General features: G+C 41.2%; 1 protein-coding gene across 3 annotated transcripts in view; it reads left to right on the top strand.

Annotated features, from left to right (window-relative positions):
* LRP2 (LDL receptor related protein 2) overlaps positions 1 to 15319 on the top strand; it is a 220019-nt gene that overhangs the window by 37203 nt on the left and 167497 nt on the right. The window lies entirely within an intron of this gene.

Below are 15319 nucleotides of genomic sequence, written 5' to 3'. Positions count from 1 at the left end.
GAGCATGTGCTTGGGTGTTTGGGAAGGCACAGTCTTCCCTGGCCTAGAATACCTGCTTCCCATGTGCAGGATTAGAATCTAACTGTTGGCCTGAGGAGAAACCTTAGCCCCATGGAAGTCATAGAATCATAGAACACCTAGAACTGGAAGGGACCTCAGGAGGTCATCAAGTCCAGTCCCCCTGCCCTCATAGCAGGACCCAGTACTGTGTAAACCATCCCTAATAGATATTTATCTAACCTATTCTTAAATATCTCCAGTTATGGAGATTCCACAACTTCCCTAGGTTATTTATTCCAGTACTTAACCATCCTGGTTAAGTTGCTGGTCCCCGAATTGCGAACGGTCGCGTTACAACCATTCGCATTTATGACCAAAGCTCCCATGGAATGGTCGTAAAGGTGGTCCCCGAGTTACGAATGCGACCCGCACTTATGAACAGTGTGGTTGCTATGTAACTCAGTGGGGTCCGAGTTACGAACAGATCGAGTTACGGCCAAGTGTTTGGTTTGTAACTTGTTTGTAACTCGGGGCGAGGCTATAGTTAGGAAGTTTTTCTTTATGTCCAACCTAAACCTCCCTTGCTGCAGTTTATGCCCATTGCTTCCTGTCCTATCATCAGAGGTCAAAGAAAACAATTTTTCTCCCTCCTCCTTGTAACACCCTTTTAGATACTTGAAAACTGCTATCATATCTCCTCTCAGTCTTCTCTTTTCCAAACTAAACAAGCCCAATCCTTTCAGTCTTCCCTCATAGGTCATGTTTTCTAGACCTTTAATCATTTTGGTTGCTCTTCTTTGGACCATCTCCAGTGTTTCCACATCTTTCTTGAAATGTAGTGCCCAAAACAGGACATAATGCTCTAGCAGAGGCCTAATCAATGCGGAGTAGAGCGGAAGAATTACTTCTTGAGTCTTGCTCACAGCACTCGTGTTAATGCATCCCAGAATCATGGGGTTTTTTGTTTGTTTTTTGCACCAGTGTGACATTGTTGACTCTGTTTAGCTTGTGGTCTGCTATGACCCCTAGATCCCTTTTGGTAGTACTTCTTCCTAGACAGTTGCTTCTCATTCTGCATGGGAGTTTTGCCATTGACTTCAATTGGACCAGCTTTACACCTCTGATAATATCATGGGGAATGGAGAAAAAGCTTTATATGCAGGGTGGGTGAAGGTGAAGCCATTGGAATGTTGGATAATTACTGTGCACTTAGGAGGAGACAGATTATGGGAAACAGGATAGAAAGGGATACGATAGAAAAGGAGATAGTGAATGGGAGAATGAGAAACTGTGGGAGTGAATGGGTCAGGATTAGGGATTTTAACTATCTGGTAATTGAATAGTCGAGTAACCGCATGGAATTCTTATCAGTTACTTGACTATTCTATAGTTCCCGGGGGCAGGGCCGGCAACCAGTGCAATACGGCCCCACTCCTGGAGAGCCCCCTGCCATCCCACGCTGCTGCCTCTGTATTAAAAACCAGCTCCCCACACAGACTGACTGCCTGCTGACCCATGTTGCTGCCTCTGATACAGAGCCATCCGTGGAATGTGGAGCAGCATTTCTCTGCAGTGAACCTGGGCCTGCTGTGGGCAAAGACTGCTTCGTGGCAGCCTTTCCTGCCTTCCCTGCTGCTGCTTCTAACAGAGGTAGCAGCATGTTGGGAGGCAGGTGGCACTGTGGAGCCAATGCAGGGGGGAAAACAGCTTTTAAACCGGCTCCCTCCAGCACTGGCTTCTGCTTCCCCATCCTGTACAGAGACGGGGGAGGGGGAAATCCTAGTAGACAACAAGATTAACCGATAAGCCTAGGCTTAGTGGTTAATAATATAGTTGACTACTGTGACGGCGCGTTGGGGTTTCCCCATCTCCTGCACCCCCGTAGTGGCACGAACAGACTCCACCAGCCAGTAGAATAGAGGGAGTTTATTGCTTCTCCAGGATACAGCACAGATGTAATCTGGTTACAGGGCAGGCCTAGGATGCCTCAAACCCCTTGAGATATGGGAGACTGGGCCCCTAAATTCCAGCCCCTTCCCTAAGCTGTCTCCTCTATGATCCCAGACAGCAACTAACTAACTATCCCTTCCAGCCCTGCCCCCCAGCCAGGGGCGGCATTCCACCTTCCTTTGTTCCTCTCCCTGGGAGGTAACCGGTAGAACAGGTAACCTCCCTGTACCATCAGCTACTCTGGTGGGCCGTGGTACAGACAGCAGCCAGTGGGGGTCACCCACAGCCCAAGCCTAGCAACCAGCAAGGTACCCACACTACGTCACAACTGCTCGTTTACATCCCTAGTCAGGATAGGCTGGGACTGAAGGAAGACAGTTACCATAGAATCATAGAGCTGGAAGAAACCTCAATTATGCACAGGGAAGAACAAAGTATGCATCACCAGTTGTGCATTAAAAGGTTGATAGGAATAAATGGACCCTTTGGTATAAAAACATATTTTTAAGACAAAAAAGATAATTTAAATGTAAATATTATCAAAGATTTACAGATAACGTAATTTTAGCTAGAGGGAAAACTTATCATGTGTATTAATAAAAATAACACAATAAAAACCTCAGAATTTGGCTTGCAACATTTGCATGTACAACCATTGTGAATGCAAATCCTGAAATGTATACATGCAAATTAGTTAAGTGTATGGACAGTTGTTAGTTATGAGTAGGGCCACACCAAATTCATGGTCCATTTTTGGTCAATTTCACTGTCATAGGATTTTTAAAATAATGAAACTTATTATTTCAGCTATTTAAATCTGAAATTTCACAGTATTATAATTGTAAGGATCCTGACACAAAAAAGAGTTGTGGTATGGTTGCAAGATTGTTGTAGTGGGGTTGCAGAACTGCTACTCTTATTTCTGCCCTGTTTCTTGCAGAACTGGGCTCTCAGTCAGCTTTGAATGGTGGCTACTGTCCAGGAGTCCAGCTCTGAAGACAGAGCCACTGCCAGCAGCAGCACAGAATTAAGGATGCCATGGTACAGAGGCATGCCTGGTATCTCCATCATTAGAGATTTTTAAGAGCATGTTAGACAAACGCTGGTCAGGGATGGTCTAGATGCATGGAAATGTGGTATCTATCCATCCATCTGTCTTAGGCTACATCTAGACTGCAGGCTTCTTTTGGAAGCAGCTTTTTTCAGAAGAGATCTTCCAAAAAAAAAAAAAACCTTTCTTTCGAAAGAGAGCATCCACACTGCAAAAATACATTGAAAAGGCCATCTGCTTTTTTGAAAGAGAGCACCCAGACTGAATGGATGCTCTCTTGCATTTCCTCTTCTTCTGAAAGAACTCCCTCTTCCCCATTCACACATGCCTTTTTGCGAAAGAGCTCTATCGCAAAAAGTCTTCTTCCTTGTAGAATGATGATTACCGATGCCAGAAAAGCCCCTTTGTTCTTTCGATTTTCTTGCAGAACGCAATTGCAGTGTGGACGTTCCTCAAGTTTTATCAGACAAACGGCCATTTTTCTGACAAAACTCTGTAGTGTAGACATACCGTTAGTGACAGTTGCTCTCTAGGCACCCTGGAGACAGTTTCTTGTCCTTGGGATGTGGTCTCAGTCATCTAGCCACTCTTGAGGACAAGCTCACTGTTCAGAATGTTTCCTCTGTTCTAACATTGCTTCCAGTTGGCTCAGGTAAGTCTTGCTACATCACATGAGATCTAGACGCTGCATAGATGTATAGGCACAAACATATTCACTAAGATATATAACATTTTTAGTGAAACTCAAACATCTAGGCTGTGTCTACACTGGACCCCTTTTCCGGAAAAGGGATGCAGATTAGACACTTCGGAATAGCAAAATCTGCGGGGGATTTAAATATCCCCCGCAGCATTTGCATTAACATGGCTGCGGCTTTTTTCCGGCTCGGGGATAAGCGGGAGAAAAGCGCCAGTCTAGATGCGATTCTCCGGAAAATAATCCGTTTTCTGGAGGATCTCTTATTCCTACTTCAAAGTAGGAATAAGAGATCCTCCGGAAAAGGGCTTATTTTCCTTCAAAGTAGGAATAAGAGATCCTCCGGAAAAGGGCTTATTTTCCGGAGAATCACGTCTAGACTGGCGCTTTTCTCCGGCTTATCCCCAAGCCGGAAAAAAGCGGCAGCCATGTTAATGCAAATGCTGTGGGGGATATTTAAATCCCCCACGGATTTCGCTATTCCGATGTGTCTAATCTGCATCCCTTTTCCGGAAAAGGGGTGCAGTGTAGACACGGCCCTACAGTTCAGTCTGAATTTTTTTCTCATAGGGTGTGTCTAAACTACAGAGTTTTTTTTTTTTTTTAAAAAGTGGTCTTTTTTCGAAAAAACTTCCCCTGCGTCTAGACTGCTGCCATGTTCTTTTGAAAGTAAATAGAAAGAACGTGGCCGTTTTTTTGACTGCGGAAAACCTCGTTTTACAAGGAAGAATGCTTTTTTTCGAAAGTGCTATGTAATGCAAACTGTGCTTTTTCAAAAGAGAGCATGCAGACTGCTTGGGTGCTCTTTTTCGAAAAAGTGGCTTGCTTTTTCAAAAGTACTGGTTGTAGTCTAGACACTCTTTTTCGAAAGAGGCTTTTTCGAAAGTATCTTTTGAAAAAGCCTCTTTCGAAAGAGGCTTGCAGTCTAGACGTAGCCATAGCTATGGGCTTTCTGATCAGGTCCATTGTTGGACCAGACCCTGGTAAAGTGTATCCATTCTCTCTCCCTTCCCTTCCCTTTACTTGGGGCCTACTGCTTTGGAACAGCTAGTAGCTTTGAGTTGGATAAAGTGCAGATTGCTATAGTCACTTATGCTTCTCCAATATCAGTTTCATTTCTTTGGGGACATCTTACCCAGTGAGGGGGGGAAAGTGTGGAATTCCTCCAGTTTGAACGCTGGACTTTACAGAGTGTCAAATGGCAGAGAAGAGACAGAACAGGGTCGTAATGAGTATAAAGAGGATTTTTCATTGGGCCTGCTGAACACAGACAGACCCGGTAGCTCTTCCAGTCTATCTCCCACACTCACTGAGCTAAGATAGCTATGGAGACCACACAGGGCCAAGACCAAGCTTGGAATTTATGGTTATGGAAGAGACTACTGACTGAGCTACAGAAGAAAGGCTTCATTTTTCAAGGTGATGTCATTTGTGCCTAACACTTGCTTAACATGATATATTTCAGCATGCTTGCTGGTAGCACTAATAATAATAAAAAGCTACACTCATAGGCCAGGAAACAGGTGCTGGTTAAGGTTGCCAATTTTGGTTGGATGTATTCCTGGAGATTTAATCACATGACATAATCTTTAATTAAAGATTAATCTTAAATTATGGAGACTCCAGGCCAATCCTGGATGATTGGCAACCTTAACTGCTGGCATTGCTATCAAGAAGACAGCAGTGAAGAACAAAATACACCATCAGGAAACAGATTTGGAAAAAAAATAGAACAATGGATGTTAATAGAGGAACAAGAAATAAAAAGTCACTAAGGGCTTCATTTACAGGGAAAAAGGCTTGTGTACATGCTATATAAAGGAAAATCAGCCAACAATCTGTGTCTTTTATCCCTTACTTACAAGTGACAAAAAATGAGTGCTGTCTGTAAAATGGAAAGTGATTTAGAAGCAAATGGTACTCTGGAATAAAAGGCAGCCCAGACAGCCAGCTTGGAGCTGTTCCACATGATGGACCTCCAGCCAACTCTAAATACCTAAAAAGTCTGCCAAAGATCAAGGAATAGATGCCACTGCTGGAAAATTATCTTGCCCAGCTTGGCGTTTGTGTCCTGTAAAAGCTTAGGAGAAAAGAGATAGTGTTAGCTTTTGTTTAGCAAATGTAAAGAATATTTATTTGGGGAAAATATTTTTCTGAAAAGGAAGCATGATTAAAAATAAACATTCCTGTGAATTGAAAAACTTGATAGTAACACTTTGCATTTACATAGTATCTTTTATTCAAGGATCTCAAAGCACTTTATAAACAATAATCAGCTTCTCAAACTTCTTGTAAAATCGATTATCATAAAATCATAGAATGGTAGGACTGGAAGAGGCCTCAAGAGATGACCAAATCCAGTCCCCTGCACTGATGCCAGCACTAAGTTTTATGTAGACTTGTCCCTGGCAAGTGTCCAACCTGGCATTAAAAATCTCAGTGATGAAGATTCCACAACTTCCCTATGCAGTTTATTTCAGTTCTAAACTACACGGATAAAACATTTTTCCTAGTGTGCATCCTCAATAGTTTTTGTTGCAGTTTAAACCCATTACTTCTTGTCTTATCCTGATAGGTTAAGGAGAATAATTTTTCTCCCTCCTCTTTGTAACAGTCATGTACTTGAATGATGTTATACCCATTTTGTTAATGTGTAGAGTGAGGATGACGAGGGTTTGTGACTCATCCATGATTACACAGTAAGTCAGTGGCAGATCGAACAATAGAACTCAAAATCTTTTGCACTGACTGACCAGTAGATAAACCAATGTTTAAAAATGAAATTACACACTATATTACACAATATATTCTGTATTTTTTGTTTAATGCTGTCAGATCAATAGAAAATTAAGGTTTTGGTTTAAAGTTGTTGGAATTGGGTCCATTGCATTGTTAAGCAGCATTTCTCTTTGTTGCTGGAAAAGAGACCCATTCTTGGCCCTAATCTATTGCTCCATGGATCACTAGATCTTGGAATTTTTTGTGGAGCTGCACATTGAACCCTGAGGAGAGAAACTGCCTGATGTCATTCAGCAGCAACCACTCTGGGCTAACTGGGGACTGCTGTTGACAGTCCTTCTTAGCCAGATGAGTGATGACTCTGACTTGATTCCTTAAAGATAGCATTGTTGGGTTAGTTAGAGAAGAAGTAGTGGTGGTGTGAGGAGGTAAGCATCAGAAAGATGTTAAGGATCAGAAGACTATACCCAAAGAGCAGGTCTCTTTGCAAAGACTAAGGCTATAAGCAGAGACTATGAATCATAATAAATCCGTGTGTTGATTTGATATACTATTAAATAGGGATTAGATTAGATTTTATATTTTGCTAGCAGTGGATGGTGTATTAATATTAGTAAACGCTATTTGTTTCCATCCAGTCATTTTCCTTTCTAATCTAAATTGATGCAAAGAAATGGTAAGAGAAATATTAATTTGGTATTTTCCTCTAGTACAAATAATTTGTACTAAAGCATTTTTAAATGAAAAAAATCTGTATAGAATGGTCACAGTTTATTGATGAGACATAAATGTTCATTGAAATTGCTGCCATTTTTTACTCACTATGAGAGTGAAAAAAGAGTATGTAAACATTTAGTGGACAGATCTCTAACAAAAAGTTGTAGTGTTATGCTGGTTAATTATTTCTGTAAGCAGATTTAAAATGTAAAGAAGATAAAGACTCAGTGGCTGCGTCTAGGCTGGCATTATTTTGTGGAAATACTTTTAACGGAAAAGTTTTTCCGTTAAAAGTATTTCCGCAAAAGCGCGTCTAGATTGGCATGGATGCTTTTGCGCAAAAAGTGCTTTTGCGCAAAAGCATCCGTGGCCAGTCTAGACACGCTTTTGCGGAAGAAAGCCCCGTTCGCCATTTTAGCCATTGGGGCTTTTTTGCGCAAAACAGTTCTTCCCTGTCTACACTGGCCCTCTTGCGCAAGTATTCTTGCGCAAGAGGGCTTTTTCCCGAGTGGGAGCGTGAAAGTATTTGCGCAAGAAGCACTGATTTTGTACATTACAAAGTCAGTGCTCTTGCGCAAATTTAAGCGGCCAGTGGTAGACAGCTGGCAAGTTTTTGCGCTAAAGCAGGTGCTTTTGCGCAAAATCTTGCCAGTCTAGACGTACCCAGTCTGTTTCTGAATGAGTTGCAATATTTAAAAAAATCAGTCAAATGCAAAATGCTATCAATTAAACCTGTAGTAAAATGCAACAGTCCATTGTCCTTTGCTGTTAATCCTATTAGCAGTAAAAACTGCTCATGTAGAAGCTAAGATGAACAGCAGGCCATTTAATTAGTGTATTAAAGCTATTTCTGTTTCATAAACATAATATGGTTTCTTATCTTATGAAATAAATGCATTGCTGTGCTTTTCCCACTTTGTTTTAGAGAAAACTGCTAACTCTTAATTCAGTTTTAAAGTACTTATTCTTAACACTTAAAATGCAGAATGAAAATGTAAACCTTTTGCAGGAATGATGATCATAAATTGTGTTTTATTCATAAATAGCTAAGGTCTGTGTGATATTGAACTGTCTTCCTATTTTGGTAATGTGTAGTATTTCTCCACCTTTTCTTCCTACCTCTTAATTTAAAAATGAAACAAACTAACAAACAAACCCACCCTTGGGATGTGAGAGGGAGCACCTGTCATTTCTGTTTAACTCTTCAGTGACTGCTATGGCCAAGAAAAGGCTACTTTGATGGATCTAGCCTTGTCAGCCAGGCAGGTTGTTCCAATGCAGGGCTTTGAGGGAAGAAAGGGAATCCTTCCAAAAGAGCATGTTCATTGAGGTTGATTGATTTGAGAACAAGCTTACTTCCAATTTGGACAGCAAGTCCCTAGTTATGGTTAAATCACTTAACCTCTCAACCACTGTCCCAGTTACTCTATCCCTAAAATGGAGATCATACTGACTAACTGGAGAGGTTTTAATAAGTGAAGGTTTGTAAAATGCTTGGAAAATGTCCCTGTGATAAAAAGTGTGACATACAGTAAAATTTGTAAGAGATTGCTCTTTATTTCTTGGCCCTTCTCATACTACTTAGACTTGATTACAAGAGGCTATACTCCTCCATCATGTGGCAGAAGTCAGTCTTTGCTGCTTCCATTGGCTACTGTTACAGCTCTCACCTGAGAGCTTTTATTGTTGCTTTGTTATATTTTCCTCACGACTGTCTATCCCTGATATCTCAGAGCAAACATATTAGGTGGGAAGCACAATAGTGTCATTTTAACTGCTGCTATAGAAATAGCTTTCACATTGTTTATAGAGTGATAGTGTGTCCCCTCTGTCACCATCTTTTAAATGCACCAATTAAATAAAATAGCAATGCTGATTGGTGCTGAAAATAGCTTGGAAGCTGCGGGTGATAGGGTGCTTCCTCTCCCACCTGCCCTTGTCTTATGGTTGATCATATTTTGAAAGTGATAAACTGGGACAACATGGTTGGAAGATCACAGGGAAGTGCTTTGAGTGGGTATAAGAAAGGCTCTTAATTTTTGTGGACCACTCAAAAACATAAAAACATTGATCATGTGAAGAAAATCTAGTGCATTACATTAGGCAGATGTGTTACGTTAATAATAAATTAGTCTTATGTGTAAATGTAAGGCTGTCTGTTACATAAAGGAAGCATCTTGGAAGACACCCACCCACCAATTTTCACCAGTTTTTAATTTTTTGTAATAAAAACTGATAAATTCCTGGAAAGTTTTAAACAAAGTAAAAATAGATAATGAAGAATCTTGAGGAGCCCCTCTATTACCTACTTTCCTTTTCCACAGCTTATAATCACTTTAGTCTGTTATGAAACCTTTCACATCCCACATCCAAAAGCATGGAACAAACCCAGATAGTGATGCTAGCTCTCGTGATTTTATCACAAGTCTCACGCATATTTATTTGGTGTTTTTTCTCACAAGTCCCTGCTCCTGGAGTCAGGGCATCTCATATCTCAGATTTCATTAAGAAAAAAATGTCTACCTTTAATATTTGGGAAAAGATGGACAATGTGAATGCTGCTGGTCTGCACATCCAGCAGGAGAGTGTAAAGAACTACACATTAATATTTTTCAAAATCTCATGATTTTTAACTTGTGATTTTTGGGGGCCTGAATCAGGGGTTTGAAAGATTGAGGTTGATATGCTGTAGAACACACACACGAATGACAATGTATTAAATTAAAGAAGGAGGGGATTATCATTAGTACAAGAATTATAAAGCTGATAAGGAACTGGCTAAAGGGAAGAAGGCAATGGGTGGTTCTGAAAGGTAAAGGATTGGATTAGACGGGAGATTACTAGTGCAGCTTCTGAAAGATTGGTCTTGGGACCAATCTGATTCAGTATTTTTATTAAAGACTATAGCACAAAAAGTAGGAGTCAACTAATTACATTTGCTAACGATGCAAAGTTAGGCTCTGTCATTAATACAAATAACGGGGATCAGAATATTAGACAGGAAGATCTGGATGACCTTGTAGACTGAAATGACAGAGATGAAATGAAATTCAATACTACATAGAGTCTAATACACATAAGGTCTAATAATAAGAATTTCTGTTACAAAACTGGGACTCATCAGTTGGAAGCAACAGAAGAGGAGAAAGACATGGGCGAGTTGGATCACAGGATGATGATGAGTTACCAATGTGACCCTAAGATGCGACAGGTTAGCCATTTCCAGTAAAGATATAGAAGTGTTCTAGGCTACAGTTCTGGTCACCCATTTTAAAGAATGATGAATTCAAACTGGAAAAAGTGCAGAAAAGAGCTACTACAGTAGTTAGGGGAATAGATGCCCTATGTTGTGAAGAGAGGCTGGAAGAAATGGTCTTGTTTAGCCTAGCAGAAAGAAGCCTGACGGGAATATGTTTGCTCTCTACACATACATGAACGGGTAAACCTTTTAAGATAAAGGATAATGGGCACATGAGGAAAAAAAAAAAAGGGTATGAGCAAAGCTATGCTGCAAGGTAGTAGAAGGTTTCTAACCATCAGAGAAGAGAGATTCTGGAAAAACCTCCCAATAGGAGCTGGGGAGGCAAACAATTAGTTTTAAGAAAGTAGAATTGTAGGGAGCAGGACTTGGAAGTTCTGGGGATGGTTCTCTTCAGCCAGACATTTGTAGCCATCAGTATATTGTCAGATTGCATTATCTGCTGGTTACCTCTGGACTTAAAAGCTATGACTTTGATACAGTCTCCCAGGTCAAACCCTTTTCCCTCCTACCTGACACTCATCACCATCAAGCTCAAAACCCTTTCTACACCACAGCTCAGAATACTCCCACTTGGGGTGCGTCTACACTGCAGCGTTTTTTTTTGAAAAACGGCTATTTTTCTGAAAAAACTTCACTTTTGTCCACACTGCTATTGCGTTTTTTTGAAAGAAAATTGAAAGAATGCAGGGGTTTTTCCGACAGTGGTAATCCTCATTCCACGAGGAAGAATGCTTTTTCCGAAAGAGCTCTTTCGGAAAAAGGTGTGTGTGGACGTAGAAGAGGGAATTTTTTTGAAATAAGAGGAAAGAGGAAAAAGCATAGGTGCCCATTCTGCCCGGAGTAATCACAGCTTAAATGCGAGATAGTGTCCACACTGAATGGATGCTATCTTTCAAAAAAGCAGATTGCTTTTTCGATGCGCTTTGGCAGTGTGGACTTTCTCTTTGGGAAGAAGTTTTATCAGAAGATCTCTTCCGGAAAATCTTTTTCTGAAAGAAGCCTGCAGCCTAGACGCACCTTTGGTGAGGGACCAGGAGCAGATGCTGCAGGGAGCTGTGAGGTCTGTATTCTGAATCAACTCCTTATGGTATCTTTACATAGCACACTGACCCCAGGTTCAGAGGCAGGTTTGAGACTAAGCCTTGTTTCTGTTTACAGTACTCACAAATCAGTTTAACTTGAGTTAGCAAGCTCTCAGAACTTGAGTCCTAGGCCCCTGTTAGGTGAGCTAGTGGAGGCTGAATCCTGTCGTGGCTTAGTCAACATTTTGCAGTGGATGCAGGTGAAACTGCAGGCCTGAGTCAGAAGATCTGCACAGTGTAGGATGGGCACATTACTTTGGCTGTGACACCAAGATCTAGCAACTGTAAACCCAGGTTTGGATGCAGTGTGGCTGCTGAAGCACACACTTGGAAGCATGAAGTTCACAAGCCCTGGTCCCACAGAGCCAAGCTTAGGGTACGTCTAGACTACCGCGTTTTGTCGACGGAAGTTTTCTCGACAGATACTGTCGACAAAACTTCCGTCGACAAAGAGCGTCCAGACACATTGAGTTCTGTCGACAAAGCAAGCTGCTTTGTCGACAGAACTCCGTAGTCTGGACGCAGTGTTACAGGCAATAACACCTTCTGTCGACAGAGTTCTGTCGACAGAAGGTGTTATGCCTCGTAAAATGAGGTATACCAGCGTCGACAAAACTGCTGAGTTCTGTCGACGTTATGTGAACCGGTTGTCATTAATTTACAATAGTTTGGTGATGGGTTTCTAAACAGCATAGACTATCTTTAGAAGGATTTTTGTGAAGGTGAGATGAAAATGACTCCTCCCTTAAAATGCTTCCCCCACCTTAGATTTGTGGGTTTTGACTCCCTTCCAGTTGTAGAAATGGAGCGGGCTGCAGAGTTTACTGTTGACTGCAGTTATCAATATGCTTTAAAACATTTTGTTTGAAGTTTTAAAGTAAAACACACATAATATTTGTACTTTATTGGTGACAGAAATGATCCATTAGTGGTTCTCTAGGTCAGACTAAACTCTTTCCCCCCCCCCATAGAGATATTGTCCTGTTCCACCAGCTGAGTGATCTGATTGGTGGAATATTCTTATATACTTAGCAAGGCCTGATCAGCCAGATTTAGCCTTTGAGGCTGTTTATCCCTAGAAGAACTTTGGCTTCCTCAGTTCTTTAGCTATAGAGTACAGAGTGGAAAATGTTTTCTGTGTCATGCCCAGTTAGGCATTCTCTCTGTCAGCACCTGAACTGAAGCTCCAGACCAGGCAAAGCCCAGATTTGGGGGTTTGTCATTTGAAAAAAATATCTGCAGTTAGATATTTTAGTTTTTTGTCTCTAATTAATACTCCCAAACTTTGCAAAATTATATATTGTCTGAATGTTAAACATCCTAATTTCCTCCCCATGTTAATTTTAATTAAATTGGTCCAGTTTACAATGGTGTAAATGACATCAGGATCAGGATAAGTTTAATGTAGTCCACACTTAGATCATGTGTAAGGGTACGTCTAGACTACATGCCTCCGTCGACGGAGGCATGTAGATTAGCCAGATCAGCAGAGGGAAATGAAGCCGCGATTAAAATAATTGTGGCTTCATTTAAATTTAAATGGCTGCCCCGCTCTGCCGATCAGCTGTTTGTCGGCAGATCGGGGCAGTCTGGACGCGCCGCTCCGACAAAGAAGCCTTTTTTGATCGGCACAGGTATGCCTCGTGAAACCAGGTTTACCTGTGCCGATCAAGAAAGGCTTCTTTGTCGGCGTGTCGCGTCCAGACTCTCCCGATCTGCCGACAAACAGCTGATCGGCAGAGCGGGGCAGCCATTTAAATTTAAATGAAGCCGCGATTATTTTAATCGCGGCTTCATTTCCCTCTGCCGATCTGGCTAATCTACATGCCTCCATCGACGGAGGCATGTAGTCTAGACACACCCTAAGAGATCAAGTTTTCTGGGAATTTTTCTAAAACAGCAGCTTCTTTCTGAGATCTCGATAAAATTCTTGATCATGAGCAGCCCTGACAATTATAGGGAAGTTAATTTCCAAGCTGGAAAAAATCTGCTATTGTAATGAAAACATTTAAGGGAACAGTTAACAGAAGGCAAAAAATTAAATCTCAGTGACTTGCCAACCTTATGAGTTGCAAGACAATGGAAAACTCATTCATCTCCACTGTAACTATAAAAGGCAGTGTTATAATAAAAGGCAAAGATACAGGAATGCCATGCACACATGTACATTCTGTCTTATGGTGGAGCTTAAATACTTGGGGTTTTCCCCATAATCATATTGATTAGTAATTAGAAATGCATTAATGAAAACAGTTATTTGGGGCAAGATCACGATGTCTTGTCCGCACAATGGATCTTGGAACTAGGCATAAGACAGGGTACTAAGGCTTGGAGAATTGTTCCTTGTCTATAATGTGGTGGTAGTAGGAAACTGAGGTAACCATACATGCCCCTACCAAAGGAGAGAGGGCTGGTAGACCCTCACAATAGCTAATGCCCTGCACTCCTTATGGGGTTCTGCCTGTTGTATAATGCCATCCGTGGAGCTCAGGTGGAGTGAAAATTTGTGCTGTACTCTGATAATGTGTTCCCAACCATTACAGTTTCCTCCACTGTACAACAGAACTGTAGGTGGAGTCCTCCATGTTTCCAGAGACAGAGGAAGCTTTTGTCGTTGGGAGTGCATCTGCACTGCAGCCGGAGCTCAAAATAAGCTATGCAAATTGTGTAACTTATTTCAAGTTAATTTTGAAATTTGAAATTTGGTGCTGTCTACACAGCACTTATTTCAAAATAAATAGCTGTTCCAAAATGTTGCTTACTCCTCACCGAATGAGGTATGCAGGGATGTTGGAATCGTGAGCCTGTTATATTTCAGAATAACAGGCACACTCAAAAGACGTGGAATAGCTATACCTCTGGTATCCCAAAATAGTGCTAGGGTATAGACATAGCCTCAGTGAATAGCATAGTTTGGCTTAAAGTTAGGTGCTAGGAACACAGCCATACACTTAGGACTGCAGAATCTTTACTGTTTATGAAACTGTATTCTGACTCCTCACAAGCCCAAGCATGTCCCCCATACAAGGGTCAGAAGTAGTCTGTGTCAGAAATTGAGCTAAAATCAATTTTGGACTAAAAGATGTTAACCAAGCCTTCCAAAATCAGGCTATGTCCTGGAACTAGAGTTGCCAACATGGTATTCCAAAAATAAGAGACTGTTTTCTTAGCATGCCTATCCCATCTCACTTCCTGATATTATTATCACTATAATAATAATAAGATGAACTCACCTACATTTGTCATGGGTATTTCTTGCTACTTTTTGCAGCATTCAGCAACTCCCAATCTTGCTGTACAGAGTTGAAAAAATAAGGGACTATTGGCACGCCTACTTGGATAGGGTTGCCAGGTGTCTGTTTTTGAACCGGACAGTCCAGTATTTGAGCTTTCTGTTTGGGAAACAAATTGAGAAATATAAATGAAAAAATATAAATGTCCGGTATTTTCTAAATAAGATGTAATGTAGATTGTGATGTAATGTCAACTGTGCCCGGTATTTTTGTTGAAACCATCTGGCAACCCTATACCTGGAACATTCTGACAATGGGTTCAATCAGAAAGCTTTTGGGAACATTCACTGAACTGGTTCATGGGAACCAGAAGGACACAGCAGCTATGCATTGAGGTTAGTCTTCTGGCCTCCCCTTTCATTTATGTATACAGTGATCCAGTCTGCAAGTTGCTGAGGGATTGTGAAGCACATTCATTACAATGAGAGTTTAGGGTTCTTACCACATTGCAGAGATGCAATCTGAATTTGGTCTAGTGTGTTTGACATTTGATACACCTATTTATATTCTCAAACTTAGAACTTTTGT

The sequence above is a fragment of the Pelodiscus sinensis genome, chromosome 7, assembly GCF_052426305.1.
Source record: "Pelodiscus sinensis isolate ZL-2025 chromosome 7, ASM5242630v1, whole genome shotgun sequence".
In the NCBI taxonomy this organism is placed as follows: domain Eukaryota; kingdom Metazoa; phylum Chordata; order Testudines; family Trionychidae; genus Pelodiscus; species Pelodiscus sinensis.
This window is presented reverse-complemented; position numbering and strand designations above follow the sequence as displayed.